The following is an 18,663-nucleotide window of genomic DNA, read 5'->3' as shown; positions in this document are numbered from 1 at the left end:
AGAGATTTAGAATCTCTATTTTTTGCTCACATCGGCTAGGCCAATCCATTGGATCGTCCTGGACGATCAAGTTCAAAATAGAGACTTTAATCAGGATTCTTAATTAAGGCAGCCGACATTAACATATCGGCCAGGATGATACGTGTATCGGCCAGGACGATAAGCTCAAAACATAAAGAAGTTGCCGCCATAGACAATTAAGGTATACTGTATTTTTAAATTATCAGCCAGGACGATCACGGATCGGCCTGGATTATATTCACAAATTATGCCTTAATTGATCAGGAAATCAAGGGAGTAATTAAGGATGATTGATACGATCATATCGTCCTAGACGATCGCAAGATCGGCCAGGACGATCCAGTCAAAAACCTTAAGTAACTTCAGGACGATAAATATCGGCCAGCTCGTATCCAGGACTATTGTCAGGACGATTTTCCCATAATTTGAACTGATAGGCCAGGACGATTGTGAGATCGGCCTGGACGATCAAGCCAATTTTCAATCGTCCAGCTTTAGATCCAGGGCGATGCTATGGCCGATCTTCTGAGTTTTGTACTGATCGGCTAGGCCGATGTCCATATCGGCCTGGACGATAAAGTCGGTAACTTGCAATTAATTAGCTCCTTTGAAGCTCTTCTATTTAAGAGCTCTTGTTCTACATTTTTGAGAACATTTGGCTACTGCCTTGACCTTAGAAGACCTTGAGGAGAGAAAGAGAGAGAGGGAGAGAGAGAAGATCTTGTGAGGGGGAGCTTGTGAGGGGATTCACAAGGGTTGCTTCAAGGATCGCTCTGCTTCTTCTTCGTCTAGAGTTTCTCGTCCGTGGAAGGGTCGGTAGAGGTAAGGAGTTAGCTTTTGGTTGTGGTTCTCTGCCAGCTTCATGAGGAAGCAAAAGGAGAGAGGTTCTCTGCCTTGCCAGGGTGACAAAAAAGATGTTCTTGTGAGGGCTTCTCCGCCTAGCCGTGGGGGCTAAAGGAGAGTCACTTTTTTGTAGTGCAATACTTGGAGGGTGCCTCCAAGGAGTGGACGTAGGTCGAGTTGACCGAACCACTATAAATTTATGTGTTCTTATTTTTTGCTTCCGCACTTTTAATTCCGCATTTATTTTTTGTGGTGTGGTTTTGGTTTATGCAATTTTTATTCTTTGTGAAAAGAAATTTTAAAATACCAATTCACCCCCCCTCTTGGTTAGCTTGGTACTAAGTTCATAAGGGCTTAACATCCCTAACGAACTTTCATGTGTAAGGGCTAGTTAAACAAAATTTTAAACCCAAGTGAACAGTAGTGAGACATAAGAAAATTAATAAAGGTCAATGTCTATATGACATAGAAAACTTCTAAGCAATTCCACACACACTCAATAAAGGTTAAACTTTGGAACATGGAACTTACAAAAATAAATCACATTTGTTTCAAATTTCACTTAAATTTGAGTCCATTATGTCTGAAAATTAATCAAGTAAAAAATAAGCCCTTTCGACGAACCTAAAACATAAAAAATGTAATAAATTAAAATTAAATCCAACAAGTACAAATAATATATTAAACTATGCATAGTTGAACCCTCTACATAATAAAATTAAAACCCCCATTAATAGACTTTAATTTTGAATTTAATTTAATACTTAAGAAAAATAACTAATTAATTAAAATAAATATTTCAATTTTTTTAAATACCAAATATATTCCAAACCTTTAAAATCACACCTAAAGGTCATCCATGCCCTTTAGGAGAGGTTTCTTTTAGTTTGGGGGTAGTTTGGTGAAAATTTAACAAAACCTCATTAATTATGTAATTAATTAATTCAATTAAACAACCAATCTTTAAAATTTATAATTAATTATAAAAAAGTTCAAATTGAGCAAACTCATAACCATAGGACTCTTTTCAGTGTCTAACAATTCTTTAAATATATCAAACTTCTTGATATCATTAAAAATCAAAAAGTCAACTTTTTGTCAATTTTTTTTTTTAAATTTCATCAAAACTTTTAAAAACTATAACTTAATCAAGAAAAATCTAGATCCATCAAACCTAATGTCATTTTAGCTGTGGGGCTATATGGCCTAATAAGCCAAGTTCCTCGGGTCAACTATAGAACGCCACGAACTAATTGATGGCAAACAAAAATAATTATTTTAATCTATTTAATCCACAACAAACTAATCAATATAAAAATCAACAATTCTGAATTTCAGGCAATTAAATTAATTAAAATATATTGGTTACTACTAGGTAACCGAGGCCTGCAAGACCATTAACTTAGCCCCCAGGAAGGTGAAATAAACTTCAAGGCCTTATGGTAAATAAAGGTAGTAATCACTTAACACTTAAAAATTATCTTAAAATTAACAATAAAATATTAATTCTTAAACTCAAATTAAAAATCTCCTTTAACCTATACTAAACATTAAAATACCAGATAACTTTAATAACTACTTGATATGAGATATATCCAAGCCACATAGCTCAATGCACACACTTTAGATATTTTGCTAGGACAACCAATTCTAATTTTAAGCCAGGCCCACGTTCTTTTTATTTCTACTACTTATGTGAAAAGGTTTTTTGTTGATTTAATGGTATGCCAGTTTTAATAAATTAATTAATACAATATTTATTAAAGATTTAATTTTATCAAGCTATCTATGAATTGGTGTGATGGGTATTAGATTACTTCTAATTTAGGAGCAATCTAGATGCTCATAGGATTTTTTATAGGTGGCCATGCTTATGCACGGCTATTAAGGGGGATAAATTAAAATCTAACTAACAAATCTTCTATAGGTGCCAAACATAGGTTATCTAAAATTATTTAAAATTTAATATGCAATTTAATTTAATCAAGTTGTGAAAGTCAATTTTTAAAATTATAACCCATCCAATTTCAACTGTAAAGAAAAGAGAAAAATCTCTTAGTGGAGAGTTCCTTTTTTTTTGGGATTCAAATTAGAATGATTTGAAAATCAAAATAGCAAAGAAACACCCCTAATGGAGAAGTTCTTTCTATTTGGATTATTGGAGCTGATGAATCCAAGGTGCTGATAGAAGGGAGGTTGATGAAGGAATGAAGGCTTCAAGAAAATATATCCCATTTAAAATTTACTTGCATCATTCCTAAGTATTAGAATCTTGGTTGTTGTCAATGCTACCCGACAACTTTTAATTTCTACAGATCCTATGTTATAAATAAGTGACATTTTCCACATGGGCTTTTACACTTATTTAATTTATTTTAATTAAATGAATTGTTTAATTTATTTAATTTTATGCATTATGAGTTTCATAATCTTTCTAGGTTTCTTACTCTTTATTGCTATTTTCAAGTTAGATTAGATGTATTAAGGTTACTTATGGACTAATTTTTTTTACTTATAACTAAATAAAATATTTTGTCCAACAAATAAATAGAAATGATTTTAAGAAATAAGCTCAGGTTCGTTGAGGGTATCATGTGTGCATATTGATTATTTTGTTTCTTATTAAACACCTCCCCACTAGCAGGTTGTAGAAGATGACCTGACCTATTAAGATGAAGCTCTATATAGGGGATGTTAGTAAACTTTAGGGGAAAATTATTTTTAAAACCAAGTTATGATAAAATATTTGTATCAATAATGCATACAAGAACAATTAGCATGCACTGCATTTAAAATAAATTAAAGAATAAAATTTTAATTAGCATTTGAATAAAATTATCCATCATAAGTAAAGGAATAAATTAGGATATTATCTAGACTTAGGCCCCAAATCATGAAAACTTAAACAACGGCCTACCAACTTTCATAAAGACTATATTCTCTGTTTTGAAGTGCTAGGTGGTTAGTTGGCTCACCCATGACACATGTTAAGACTTTCATGTTATTAGCTAGGTTAGAGCACTATAGTTTAGTGCCCAACTTAGATTTACGAATCAAGGTGGCCCATAATCATAAGACACTAACTACTAGAATATAATCCTAACATTCTTATAAAATGATAACTTCGAGAATATGACCCAAATTTTGCAAGAAGCTTCTTGGATGCCATTCTTGAAGGGTCCATCTGATTAGAAGAAATAAAACAATCCTTAGAAATCCTTTGGAAATAAGGTAGCAACACTCTCCATGGTAGATAAGGAGGAGAAAATAACTAGTAGTCAGTCGAGTGGCCCTCCACCTTAACAAAGTGAAAAAATCTATTTCAAGTAACCCCTCAACCTACTAGTGAGCCTTACTTTATATCCTTTAAAGAGAGATTGGAAAAAGTATATCCATTTAAAAGAGTGTCAGTTAGAAAATTCTTTAGGAGTCTTTTTAAAAAACCTAACTTTAGATTTTTGGAGGCTAACAAACCAAAAGCAGCATATAAGGGGGTTAACCCCTATTTGTTTCCCTTACCATAACATTTTGACCCACACAATCAATGACTATCTTATCTATAAGTAATTCTTTTGATAAATTCTAAACATATTAATACCATAATTCCTAAAGAGTATTTGATTGATTTGGATCAGGGCTCGATAAAAAAAATCTTAGGCGAACACACTAATATTTCTTTGTCAATTAATGACAGTCGGGATATTACTTTATCCCTAGGCATTTAAATAGTTTATTAACAAATCTTTTCATCTTTCTTAATAGTTATTAATGAAAGCTCGGGGCCTATTCTTGGAGGTTGAGATGGATGCAGGGATGTTAGGCCCTTATGAACTGGCCCAAGGCTAAAAAAAAACTAGATGAATTGGAAAAGAAGAATCTTAAAAAAAAAAAACCAAAACAAATATAACCACAATAAAAATCAAATGCAAAAATTAAATGCGGAAGTAATAAAGGAAAGAACACACCAGATTTATAGTGGTTCGGTCAAATCTTGACCTACGTCCACTCCTTCGAGGCACCCTCCAAGTATTGCACTACAAAAGTGTCTCTCCTTTAGCCCCCACAGCTAGGCGGAGAAGCCCTTACAAAATCACTTCCACCTTCCCCAGTGCGGCGGAATTGCTGGGTCCTTTGACACCAAAGAGATCTTCTTCTTTGGTGAACATCCCTCGAGACAAGCCTTAAATCCGACGGTATTAAGGTGCAAGCGTGCCGGAGAAACCATGTGGAATCCTCCTCCACACTCCCTTGAGTCCCCCCTCACAGGATCTTCTCCCTCTCAGACTTCTTATCAAGTATCATGTCATTTCTTAAATAGAAGATCTCAAAATGAGCTCATTAATGCAAGATGCAGACATTATCATCCAGGATGATAGACATATCGTCCTGGCCGATCAGTACAAATTAAGCTCATCATCCCGTGATGATTTGGGATGATCAGAAGAAAATTGGTTACATCGTCCTGGCCGATCTCATGATCGTCCCGGATGATCAGTTTAAAACTGATTTCAATCATCCTGATCATCGCCCTGAATTGATAATGGCCAATGTAAATCATTCAGGCCATCATCCCGACCGATCCTATGATCGTCCAGGACGATGTGATCGTACAAATCAGCCATCAATGCTTTCCAAATATACCAGATCAATTTAGGCATAATTACGTTAGATCTTCCTGGACGATGTGTATATCGTCATGGCCTATTTCCTAAAGTAAAGAATACCTAATCTGATCATGGTGGTTGATTCTTTCTGAATTTAGCATATCGTCTTGGATGATACAAGTATCGTCCATGTCGATTAGCTTATGACGGCTGCCTTAATGTGGTTGCCCTAATTAGGGTTTCTACTTTTGAACCGATCATCCAGGATGATATAAAATCATCTTGGACGATGTTACCAAAAATAGTGAACATTAGGGAACAGTCAGAGAATCTTCCAAGTTACAAATCATCAGGAGCCACACCACATACAATAGACTCAAGAAAGAAAAAGGGCTACAAATTAACTCAGACCTAGTCTACCCAATCTTAAGCTGATTCCAAAATATAGTCTGATCTTGTGGACCTGCAATGTTAGTAAATAAGGCACTCGTAGATAAATAAGAATATTTACAATAAGAGTTTTTGCTATCATCAAAATCATAATCCATGAAAACAGATCCGCAACACACAGGAGGATATTGAGATGACTTCCACTCCCATACTTGTAGGAACTACTTTAAATAATAAAAATAAAATGTGTGAAGTTTTTTTAGAGAGGAAACATGTTGATGAGACATGTACTTAGGAGGTGGATTGTGGCAAAGAACCCTTTTTCCCACTGACAATAACTAACTTTTACTTTGCCTAATCAAAGAAAAAGGCTAAAAACTTAATGAAAAAAGATCCTTTTGTGTATATTTTGATGATGAATAATGAGAATGAATAATAAATGAATGTTCCATAGAAGAAAATCAAAACTTTGTAGGGATTTATCAAGATGATTATAAAGTTGATCATTCAGATTTGACCACTAAACGGGGAGACAAATCTAAGATCTTATGAAATGGCAATACTCCTGATGTTAACTTTTATTGGAGTTCCATCATGAGATATTTTTTTGATTCAGACTCCCAAAAAAAAAATGATGCTGCATTGCCTAAGAAGTGCTTAGACCCCGCTAAAATTTATCCTTCCAAGGAGATCATGGAGGTATAACTTCATGGTGGTAAAGTCTTACCCTCTGTACTCCCTCCTCAAGAAAGGGCATACAAGTCATTTCTAATGATCAAATTTAAAATTCAGCTCAATAATTAAATCTTCCTTCCAATCCATTAGGTCCTTTTCCCAATGTTTCTAATCTATTAAATGTCTTAGCTCATCTTAGGAAGTTACTGGCTAAGTTGAGTATTTGTGATACCCCCATTTTCTCAAAATAGATGAGGGAATCTTTAACAAAAGAACTTTAGAAACTAGAGATTTTTCTTTGCTCAGTTAGTGTAACTTCAAAAAATGAAGCTCTGTACTCCGAAGAAATCCTAGGTGTAACCTTTTCTGATGTATATCTACTTCTAGGATATGTCGTTCCTAATCACACACTTTATATTTCTATAAATGTGGAAAATTTTTGTTTATCTAGAGTCCTTGTTGATCCAGGTGCATCAGTCAATGTGATGAATGTAAAGACTCTCGAATACCTTAAAATGGACACATAAAAGCTCATAACTTAGAAAATAGTGCTACGTGGGTAATGTGAGAAGGGTGAGAAGGCTTTGGGTTCGATCACACTCATTTTAGAGATTATAGAGTTGAAAATAAAATCTAAATTTCACATAATTAATTCTAAAATGTCTTTTAGTGCACTTCTAGGTAGGCCTTGGATCCTCGAGAATAGAATGGTTCCACCTACCTACACAAATACATCAAGTACCAATGAAACGACATTGAATACATGATGATGGATGATTTGTAATCATTCTCTATTTAGGAGATCGAGAACTATGAATATGTTGTGTACTACGTACCCAAACGGTCCATTACCTATCATAAAAGTGAGACCACAATTAAAGAGGAGAAAATAAGTAAAAAAAAGCTTAAAATGAAATGAAAAATTAGGAGTAGAAAAAAAAAGGTAGAATAGAATGAGATAGTGAAGATCACATCTATGCCTCCAAACATTTTAACTTAAAGAAGTGGGAGGATAGCCCAAAGTACACGTAGTCAAGGCCATGCTTTACTTGAAAGAAGAACACCCCCGATGTATATATATTTGGAGTTAATTTTTGAAGGTGACTCAAAAGTGAGTAGTGCAAGAATTCCTTTAGATTACGATAAGATATATCCTGCTCCAAAATTTATTTCAGTTTGGAAGAATATAGTGATCTAAAAGATGATACTCCAAAAATTCAAAGTTATGAGCCTGATTAAACTATGCATGAAAAGTTGAGTAGTAGCATTAAAGCCTTAACCATAACCTCAATGTCTGCTGACAAGGTTAGGTTGAGATTGTTATAACTTAGCTTTTTATTGTTGATATTCTTATATCATGTTTATTTTTTATGATTCAAAATATTATTGTTTTAATTATTATTTCTCCTAACATATTTTGGATGCATTACTTTGTTTTTTGTGTCTACTGACATTTCAGGGAAATTGTACTCCAAATTGTGGAAGACTTCAAATCATATTAGTTTAAAGTTTATCGTATATGAAGTCTGTATTTTTATTTTATTGAGTCTGAGAGAGTGTGATTGTAATTAGGTAACTGTGCACACACGCACGGGGGAAGAGATTAAAACTTGAACTTTTAAACTAATTATACTGTATGAATTCACTTTGTGCGGGATGATTTGTTCAGTTATTTTCTCCCGAAGAGCAGTCAAATGAATAGTATGATGAAAATTTTTTTAGGTATCCATCATACTATATGATCACCATTCATATATGCCTTACAGAGTATAAAATGGATGGGTCTATTTTCATTTTGAAATATTTTTTCTATGTACAAATCATATTCTACGATCACCATTCATACATGGATTGCAAAGTATGAAATAGGAGGGTCCATCTTCATTCTGAAAAAATTTTCTAAGTTTGGATTGTACTGTATAATCAAGAATTTGTACATGCTTTACAGAGTATGAAATTATGGTTCACTTCTTCGTCCCCATATTTCATCCTGATGAACTTAAAAATTTTCGTAATTGATCGTACCATATGATGTCATCTTTGTATGTACGCCGATCAGAGTTTGAAATTGAGGGGTCCCTCTTCATCCTGATGAAGATGAAAAATTTTCTAACTGTTCATACTGGACGAACATGGTTCATACTAGATGATGATCGTGTATGAACTTATTTCATACTGATTCACAACAGGTTCGTACGCAACTATTTTGAAACTATTTGTGCATATGAAATACGATTGTACTGTACGATCGTGTACACTCAAAGTTGAAAATTTTAGTTTTTTGGATGGTTTTTTGTGTCTTTGGTATAAAATATCCACTAAAATAGACGTAAAAGAGTATGGTATTCGTGATTTTTCAAGGGCAATTGAAAGAGAGAGTGTGAGAGAGTGTTTGAGAGAGATGTCTTCCAAGTGGAGTGTGAAGGGTTCACAAGGTTAATCAAAGGTAAGGATCTCTATGTGATTTTAGTATTTCACTCTACCTCTTGTCTTTCTATATTGCTCATGAAAAGATATTTAAAGAAGATTCGATTCTCTTCCGACACTTAGAGAGTGTGAGTAGATGACAGTTCTCTGCTGACACTTAGAGAGTGTGAACATATGACGATTCTCCGTTGAAACTTGGAGAGTGTGAATAGAAGATGTTTCTTTTCTAATACTTGGAGAGTGTGAAAGGACAACAGTTCTCTACCACACTGGGGATTGGTTGAAAAGAGTTTTGTAAAATCTTCTCCACCTTACTATGGGGGCAAAAGGAGAGAGACTTTGGCAATAGTAAAATACCTGAAGAGGGAATCTTCAGGGAGTGGATGTAGGTCTTGTTTAACCGAACCACTATAAATCTTTGCGTCATTTAAATTTCTGTATTTTATTTACTTCAAGTTTTTATTCTGTGGTAGAAAAATTGTTATAAAAAATTTTCAATTAACTTGCAACTGAATCAAAAGGTTTTCAATTTTTAAATCCAAGAGTTATTTTTAAACTTACCAATTCACCCCCACCCCCCCCCTGTAAAGAATTATGTCTCTAAAGTTTTCCGTCCAGATCAATGGACCAACTGTCAAGCTTGATACTACAAGATCCTCCAACATAAAAAATTAAAAGAAATTTGAGTATTTGTATAAGCTTTGGTATTATTAATTCATTCAAAAATGATGAGTACTTATGATAACTAATCATCTTGAATCTAATAAGGTCCATATAGAAATTGTTGACCCCCGCCCCCACTAGTTTGTTTGATGACATCATATGGTATTAATAAACTTAATGTTTATGATTCACACCATGAATTTGAAGAAGAAATTAAATAGATAGTTATTGAGCTTAAAGAAATTTACCTTGGAATAATAGATTACCATCGTCCTACCTTCATTAGCTCTTGTTTTAGTGAAGATGAATCAAAGGATCTTAGCCAACTTCACTCTAAGTTTAAGGATTGCCTCACCTGGACATAAGATGAAATCCTAACCTTGTCCACTAATGTAGCATTTCTTAAACTTTAAATTCAACTTGATTCCATTCTTGTTAAGTAAGCTCCTTGATTCATACTTTTAGAAATAAAGAAAAAAGTAATTTATACAATTACAAAACACTACTGGAAAATCACCTATTACTGGTAGCACTTCTTGGTGGCAATTGGTCATTTTCTGGCAATTTTGAAATTTACCGGTGGATTTTTGGCGACAAATTTTTCACCAGAAAAACCTGAGTAGAAAAAAATATTTTTGGTGATATTTTCTAGTGGCAAATATTTTTGATTATTTTTTAGCAGAAAAAGGCTGACTGAAAGTAAAGAAAAATTAACTAAAAAATTAAGTTGCTTGGATGCCCAGTCAGCTGCCCATACTGCCTGCAAGCCCGCACTGCTTGCTTGGCTGCTCTCCTAATCTTTAGCACTCCACGCTGCCCATTGGGCTACCCACCTAAGCTCCAGTACTGCTTGCTACCCACCTGACCTCCCACACTGGTTACTATTCGACCGCGGTACCTGCCGGCTTCATAGCAGTGCAGCTTGCCTAAGATTCAAAATGAGTCCAAACCTTTTTGCTTAGTCCCAACCATTTTGTTGGAACGGTAAATGTGTTAAAATGCTAATTATTATTTATTTAAACTATAATTATATAAAAATTTGAATTTAAAACAAATTAAAATAAAATATTAAAGTTAATAATTAATTAAATAAGTTATTTAATTATTAATTAAATACATTAAGTTATTTAATTTAAAATAAACTATAAATTATTAATTAATTTTATTATGAATAGTTGATCTTTAGAATTCATTAAAATTTGTTGGAAATGCTACTAAAACGCCACCAAAAGACCACCATAAATTTTTCTAAAAAAGTAGGCCACTATAAAGCAATAAGAAAGCCGCTAGAAAATAGTCCACCCAAAATCCTCTATAAAAATTCACCTGTAATGAACGACTTTCCTGTAGTGAAATTAATTGAGGATATATTTCTTAAGGAGGAATAATATCTCTCTTAGATAGAATGATTAATAAATATTGAAAAGAAAAGTTATTAAATTTTTATTTGTATTGACAATAGGCATCTAAATAAGGCTTGTCTTTAGGATAAGTTTCCTTTACCCATATGCAAGCTTGTGGTAGACATCTTATGTTTGCATTTTATTTTCTCCTTTATGAATGGCTCATATGGTCATAACCAAATCAAGATGGCCCCATAAGATGACAGGAACACTACATTCATAACTCCTAATGAGATCTTTTATTATAAAGTGATGTTATTTGGTCTTAAAAATGCTCGTGCAACTTACCAATGAGCCATGAACCAAGTTCTTGATGAATTAATCCATAATCAAGTATAATGCTACATCAATGGTTGGTCATTATAAGAAAAGTTAAAGAGGCTTGCCTGTGTGACTTAAAAATCATCTTTAAAAGGTTGTGATACTATGACCTTAAAATAAGCCCCTTAAGGTGTGCTTTCAAAATTACTTTAGGAAATGTTTTGGGGTTCATAGTGAGGCCATGTGTAATTGAGATTGATTCTATTATGATCAAAGCTATATTGATCATGCTGCTTCCTAGAAGCCTTACTCAATAAAGGTTCCTTAAAGGAAGGTTGGAATACATAAAGAGTATTATTTTAATTATATTAAGAAGATATCAGTGCTTCTCTATATTAGCTAAAATGAAATTTAAATTCATATGGAATGAGAAATTTTGAAGTGCTTTAGATAATATTAAATGACATCTTACCAATCCACCAATGTTAGCATCCCTTGTTCTGAGGAAACCTCTTATTCTCTATGTTGTAGCTTTAGACGAGTCGCTTAGTGCCCTGTTGTCTCAAGTCAATGATAAGGGAATAGAAAATTGTTGCAACTTGAGCTCACAAGTTTATATTTTTTGATGATAATAAATATTATGTCTTATATCCTTATGTCTACTTATATTTGCATTATAATTTTGTTTGTGTGTGTACTAACATTTTAGGAACATCATGCAATATCCAACAAAGATTTAAGCCTCAAGATTGGGTAGAATAGGTTACACTATAAAGATTTTGTAATATTCATTGATGTATTTTTGATTTCTTGAGACAAGTCCTATAAGGTTATACTTTAGCTTGGTGACCATGCACATACACACTCAAAGGGAGTGAGATTGAGTAAAAACCAAAAGTTCAATTTAGAACTAATTATACAATATAATTTATAATGTACTTTACGATCACCTCATCTAACTAATCATACTAGACAATTTAGATCATCTAGGAGGATCATTTATGATCATGAAAGAAAGTTTCCAATCATAATTTAGGCAAGATTTGAATTTCATACTTTATTCTAAATGTCCAAGATGATGTACATCATACTGGATGATCTATAATAATCATGCCTAAATTGTTCCTTTGATTAGGGGACGAATTATGATTAATTTATTCAATCCAATCATCCATGAGGATCAATAAAAATCGTACCAGATGACCCAAGAGATACATGGGTTAATACTTGATCATCCTAGATGAAATATCATAATTTTTCTTCTAATCATCCTAGACAATCCCTAATATAATATTGGATGATTTATAAAAATTTAAACTAATCATCCTGAACTTTTTGGAGATCATCTAGGACTATCAGGTCAAATTTTGCATATCATCCTAGATGATTCTGTAATCATACTGGATGATCTTTATCTCTAGAATTATGTTTTTAAGGTTGATTGAAATTTGCACATCACACTAGACAATCTTGCAATTATACGGGTTAATCATTGTCGCAAGAAATTAATTTCTAGGGTTTTTTAAGGCCCTCTATTTATGCTTTCTCAAAATACTCAATAAGTTTGTTTCGCATGCTTTGAATCTCCACTATTTTTGAGAAAACATGAAGTGAGAGCGTTGAAAGGGAGAGAGGTAAGTGTGGATTTTGAGAGGTAGTTAATCCTTGTGAGTTTTAAGGAAGTGGGGAATTCAAGGTTTAGTTTTAAGGAAGTTTTGGGAAGAAGAATATCTCTTTGGTATCAAAGGACCCAACTAGTCCACTACACCGAGGAATGTGAATGGGACTCAGGGTTCTCTAACTGTGAAAGGATTTATGGTTCTTTGCCATCTTTTAGAGGGAGAAAAAGGTTTACGGTCCTCTACCACACTAGATTGGTGGAAGAGATTTTTTTAAGGGCTTCTCTTCCTAGCTATGGGGGCTAAAGGAGAGACATTAAAGGTTTAGTGCAATGCTTGGAATGGGAGGTTCTAAGGAGTAGACGTATATTAGGTTGACCGAACCACTATAAATCACTAGTGTGTTTGGTTTTGATTTTATTTTTTTGCACTTTTTTTTTACATTTATTATTAGATGTAGCTACGTGGCTAAAAATTTCTGATTGATATCATGTTGTAATGATTATCTACTTTCAAATGTTGAAAAACTTTAAGAAGGGGATTTTTCTTTTTCTTTAAAGAAGTTTTTTTAAATCACCAATTCACCTCCATCTTGGTTAGCCTTAAGACTAGTTCTTTAGGGTTTAACAACCCCCACAAACCTTTAAGTGATATCAGAGCATAATTCATAAATTAAGTTTTAGAAAACTTTTGAAAAAAGATCAATGGCTAACTTTAAAAATGGTAACATTGCAGAAGGATATGCAATCATACAACCACTTTTATTTGAAATGCTTCATTTAAATTTTCAAAAATTTGTACATCTATTTTCTTGATTTGAATTGATTATCATATGTGGCACATGATTCAAACTAGTTATTCTATACCATCATGTATTATAGATGGTGTCAAAACTAATATTCCTTTTGCTGAATGGAGTAAAATGGAACAAATCAATGCTCAATTGAACGATAAATGTTTGAATTATTTTTTGTGTTTTGAATTCTGAAGATTGCATGAGAATCTCTGCTTGTACTTCTGGCAAAAGAAATTTGTGATAGATTATGCACTACATATGAATATACAAGTGAAGTCAAGTAATCTAAATTGAATATTCTAGTGCATGATATCAACTTTTTTTCATGAAACCTTATGAGACAATCCTAGATTTGTATGCTAGGTTTACTCAAATTATAACATCATTATATGCTTTAGGTAAGGAACTTTCAAACCTTAAAAAGGTTAAAAAAATTATGTATTATCTACCAGATAAATTTCATTCTAAAGTTAAAACTAATTTTGAATAAAAAGATTTGAATGATTATTTTATTAATAAACTCGCTATCTCACTCATTTCCCATTAGCAAAGTGTGAGTCAAAAGCTTTTGGATGCAGGTGAAACTATAACACTAAAAACTGAAGACATGGATGAAAGTGGCTTAGTAGATGATGAGAGTGAGAAAATAACATTAATAAACAGAAAATTTTTAAAACTACTACAGCTTAAGCATCAACATCAATAAAAGTGGAATGAAGGTAAACATTGTAGGAATGATAAGATTTCTTTTGATGTTAATTATTTTAAATGTAGGAAACCTAGACATATGAAAAATGAGTGCCCTTAGATAAAAACAGTTCATGTAAAGGTAAGGGAAAAAATAAGCTAATTATAACAAGGGAAAATAAAATATATTTACTTTTAAATTTTATATATTCATCTTATATTTCCATTAGTTTTTATGTTATTTAGGTTCTAAAAGTTTTTTATTTTTTATTTTTTCCTATGTTAAAAGAAAGAAAAAGAAAAAAGAAGAATCCCCTATTTTTATTATAATTATCTTAGTGAGGGAGAGATTAGGAGAAAATATTTTTTAAATTTATAACCTGTAACGTTTGCCATTATAAAAAAGGGGAGATTATTATAACTCAAGCACATGAGTTTATATTTTTGATGATAACAAATATTTTGGCTCACATCCTTATGCCTACTTATATTTGTAATATATTTTTAATTGTGTGTGTACTAACATTTCAAGAACATCATGCACCATCCAATGAAGATTTAAGGCTCATGATTTGGTAGAATAGATTATAGTGTAAAGATTTTTTAATATCCATTATTGTATTTTTAGTTTCTTTAGTCAAGTCCTTTAAGGGTGTATGATAGCATGGTGACCATACACATACTCAGGAGGAGTGAGATTCAGTCCAAACCAAAAGTTCAATTTTGATCTAATCATAATATACAATTAATATCATATTATATGTTTAGCTCATTTAACTAATCATATTAGATAATTTTGATCACACAGGACAATTAGTTATTATCATGAAAAATTGTCACAAATCATAATTTAGGTAAGATTTTAATTTTGATATTTTGTTTACTTGTCCTATATAGTATACATCAGACTGGATGATTTATGCTAATCATGCCTAAATTAATCATATAATTAGGTGAGAAATTTTGGTAAATTTGTTCAATCCGATCATGTAGAGTGATCAGTGAATAACATACTGGATAACTCAAGAGGTACATGAGATGATATTTAATTGTCAAAGAAAAAATATAATAATTTTTCATATAATCATCTAGGACAGTCCCCAATATCGTATTAGATAATATATACAAATTTGAACTGATTGTCTTGAACAGTCTGGAGATTGTTTAGGACTATACGGTCTAATTTTGGACATCATCCTGAATGATCCAATGATCTTACTAGACGATTTTTATTGAAAAAATTGAGCATTTAGGGTTTTTCAAAATCTATACATTGTACTAGACAATCCTGTGACTATACTATATGATCTTTATCGATAGAAATAAATTTCTTAGGTTTTTTAAAGCTCTCTATTTAAGCTTTCTCAAAAGACTCAGTAAGTGTCTTTGGTATGCATTGAGTCTCCATTCTTCTAGAGATAACTTAAAGAGAGAGACTTAAAAGCGAGAGATGAAATGGTGGAGTTTAAGAGGGAGATGATCATTATGGGTTTCAACAGTGTATTGAGTGGGTTTCACATGGTTGCTCTAGCAAGCTTGCATCTTAGTGCCATCGAATTCAATTTTTATCTTGAGGGATGTTTTGGGAAGAAGATCTCTTTTGTGTGAAAAGACCTAGGTATTTTGTTGTACCAACGAAGGTGAAAGTTATTCAATGTTCTCTGCCCATGAAAGGATATATGGATCTCTATCAACTCCTCAATGGAGAAAAAGGATTATGATCCTTGTTGACCTCATTATTCGAGGTCAATTTCCGTGGAATCGATTCTAGCACCTAGGTGTTCGTAACCTAGTGTAGACGTCGCCCCCATAGGATTTCTCTTAGGTGGATACCCATTGACGTAGCATCGACTAAAACCTACCATTCGATTCGAATCAAAATCAATTCAACTAGTTTCAATTCAACTCTAAAATGAACTCAAATCAAACCCGATTTATGATTCGTCAATTTCGATCGACTCAATTTAATACAATCTAATCCGTTTTCGATCAAATTGATACATCATTGGGCTCAAATCAATTCACCAATCAAACACCAAATTCTTTCTAATCAAATCTATTTAATTTTAATCAAATTAAAATTAGCCCTTTGATCCCTTTTAAATTCAACTCAAATCTAATTCAACTCCAAACAAAACTCAACTCGACTCATATCAAATCAAAATTTATATTCATTAAACTTGATATTATGTGAATTTATTTAAATCAATTATAACCACTATTAGGATAAATCAAATTCAAATTGTTATAAATGAAATAAAATTAGTATTTTTAAATTATTTCTATTTTAAAATTAACATAAAATATATATTTTTAAATTATCAATTATTTTATAAATAATATTCTAAATCAATTTTGAATTATAAACTAACTCTTGATTTCATTTTAAATTATGATTAATCTAAGCCATTAATTTATTTAAATAAAATATAATCACATGCAATTATGCATATCTAACCACCCCCCTCACGTCTCTCTCTCTCTCTCTCTCTCTCTCTCTCTCTCTCTCTCTCTCTCTCTCAAAGAAGAAACGTGAGGGATTTTTCTTCTCAGCCCGAGCAAAGCAAAGAAAGGGGATAACTGTTCGGGAAAGTTGATTCAAGAAGAGAAGATGTGCTGTAGTTTTTATCATCAAAATAAAGGAAATCTGCTGCGGTATTGAGCATAAAAACAAGGTAGATTTATTATAGTTTTGGGTACCAATGCATGATGAGTTTGCTGCAATTTTTTTACTATCAAAATAAGGAAGATCCGTTATAATTTTGTCATCCAAAATGAGGTGGATATATGTCGATTTCAGCAAACAAGAGGGATTAAGTTCCATTCCATTTTTTTGTATATACATTCATTTCTTCCTACCTTTATATTCCATTTTTTTTTTTATTTGTAAAATTTTGAAAACAGCAAAGTTTATTTTAAATTTCTATGATGTTTAGATTACTTCATCGCTTTCAATTTGCTTAAGAGAAGTGATATGTGTGTACTTTAAAAAGTAATTATGCAATCTTCATAGGGTGAAAAGTATATTGTTTTTAAGAATGAAATGTGAATGATTTTGAAAAAGGTGGCATGTGTAAGAATGAAAAGTAAATTGCATTGATGAGTGTACGTTTTGAGAGTTGATTTGTGTGAGCTTAGAAAAGTGAAAATGAAAAATATAAGTTTTAAAAATGAAAGTGTGTGAAAGAGTGAAAATGGAAAGTTAGATTGTTAAGAAGTAAAAATATGAGATATTAGAAATATGTGTGTTGGAAAGTAGAACTTGAGGTGTATTACAAAAGATAGAAATATATGTTTGAAAATTGAGGATATATAGTTTTGAGATATGAGAGTGTTTATGTTAGAAAATATTTGATTTGGGCGAATAGTGAGGTTTGTGGAATATTGAAGTGAATTGTATGTATATATTAAAGAGTATTAGATGGGGAAAGTGAAGAGTGCATTATGGTGTTTTGAAAGATGAAGAATGGTTTTGAAGATAATGTAGAAAATTTTAGGAAATAAAATATTCATGTGAAGAGCAAAGTGTTTAGGTGTGAAAGAAGTAACTTGTGTATTTTAGAAGGGGTGACGTAGTTACTTATGTGTGTTTTGAGAGGTAAGATATTTTGGAAAGTGTATACTTTAAAATGTATCGATTTTTAAAGATTAAGATTTGAAAAAGTTGAAAAGTGAATTTTATGGGTGTTTTGAAAAGTTGAGCTCAAGCGTACTTCCAAAAGAACAAGTTCCAAAAGGACATTCAACCAAGCCAATATTTAAGCCCGAAGAAAGGTACGTCTTTTATTTTCAGTAAATTTCAATTATTTCATTATTATTTATTAAATGAACTTTCTAATCCTTGTTTTCCCTGCTTTTCCTTATTTTCTTCTCTATATTTGCATGAACTATGAGGAACGGTACCGGTCGAGGGAACAAAAGGACAAGGAGCTAAAGGCGTCAGTCGCCTCTATCCAACCGGGTAGAGGTGCTACGGGCGGAACCACCGGGTCGTAGCCCCCGGTGACTGTAAGTATTTCTAAACATAGAAAACCTTTAGGGGCCCCTGGTGTGATTTGTGCGAATCCTTCCCTTTAGATCCTTGTAGTAACTTCAAGTTTTATTAGGTTTACTTTTATTTACTTTTAGATCTTTAAACCCCTTTTACACACGCTCAAAGTCCTAAGGGTTAGTAATAATAAAAAATTTCACCCTATATAACGGTAGTGACACTTAAGGACAAAAATTAAGGATCAGGTTTTAGAAAACTTAGACTTAGGATGCATGTACACTTT

The sequence above is a fragment of the Dendrobium catenatum genome, unplaced genomic scaffold, assembly GCF_001605985.2.
Source record: "Dendrobium catenatum unplaced genomic scaffold, ASM160598v2 fragScaff_scaffold_59, whole genome shotgun sequence".
NCBI lineage: Eukaryota > Viridiplantae > Streptophyta > Magnoliopsida > Asparagales > Orchidaceae > Dendrobium > Dendrobium catenatum.
The sequence above is the reverse complement of the archived record's forward strand: the minus strand, read 5'-3'. Positions refer to the sequence as shown.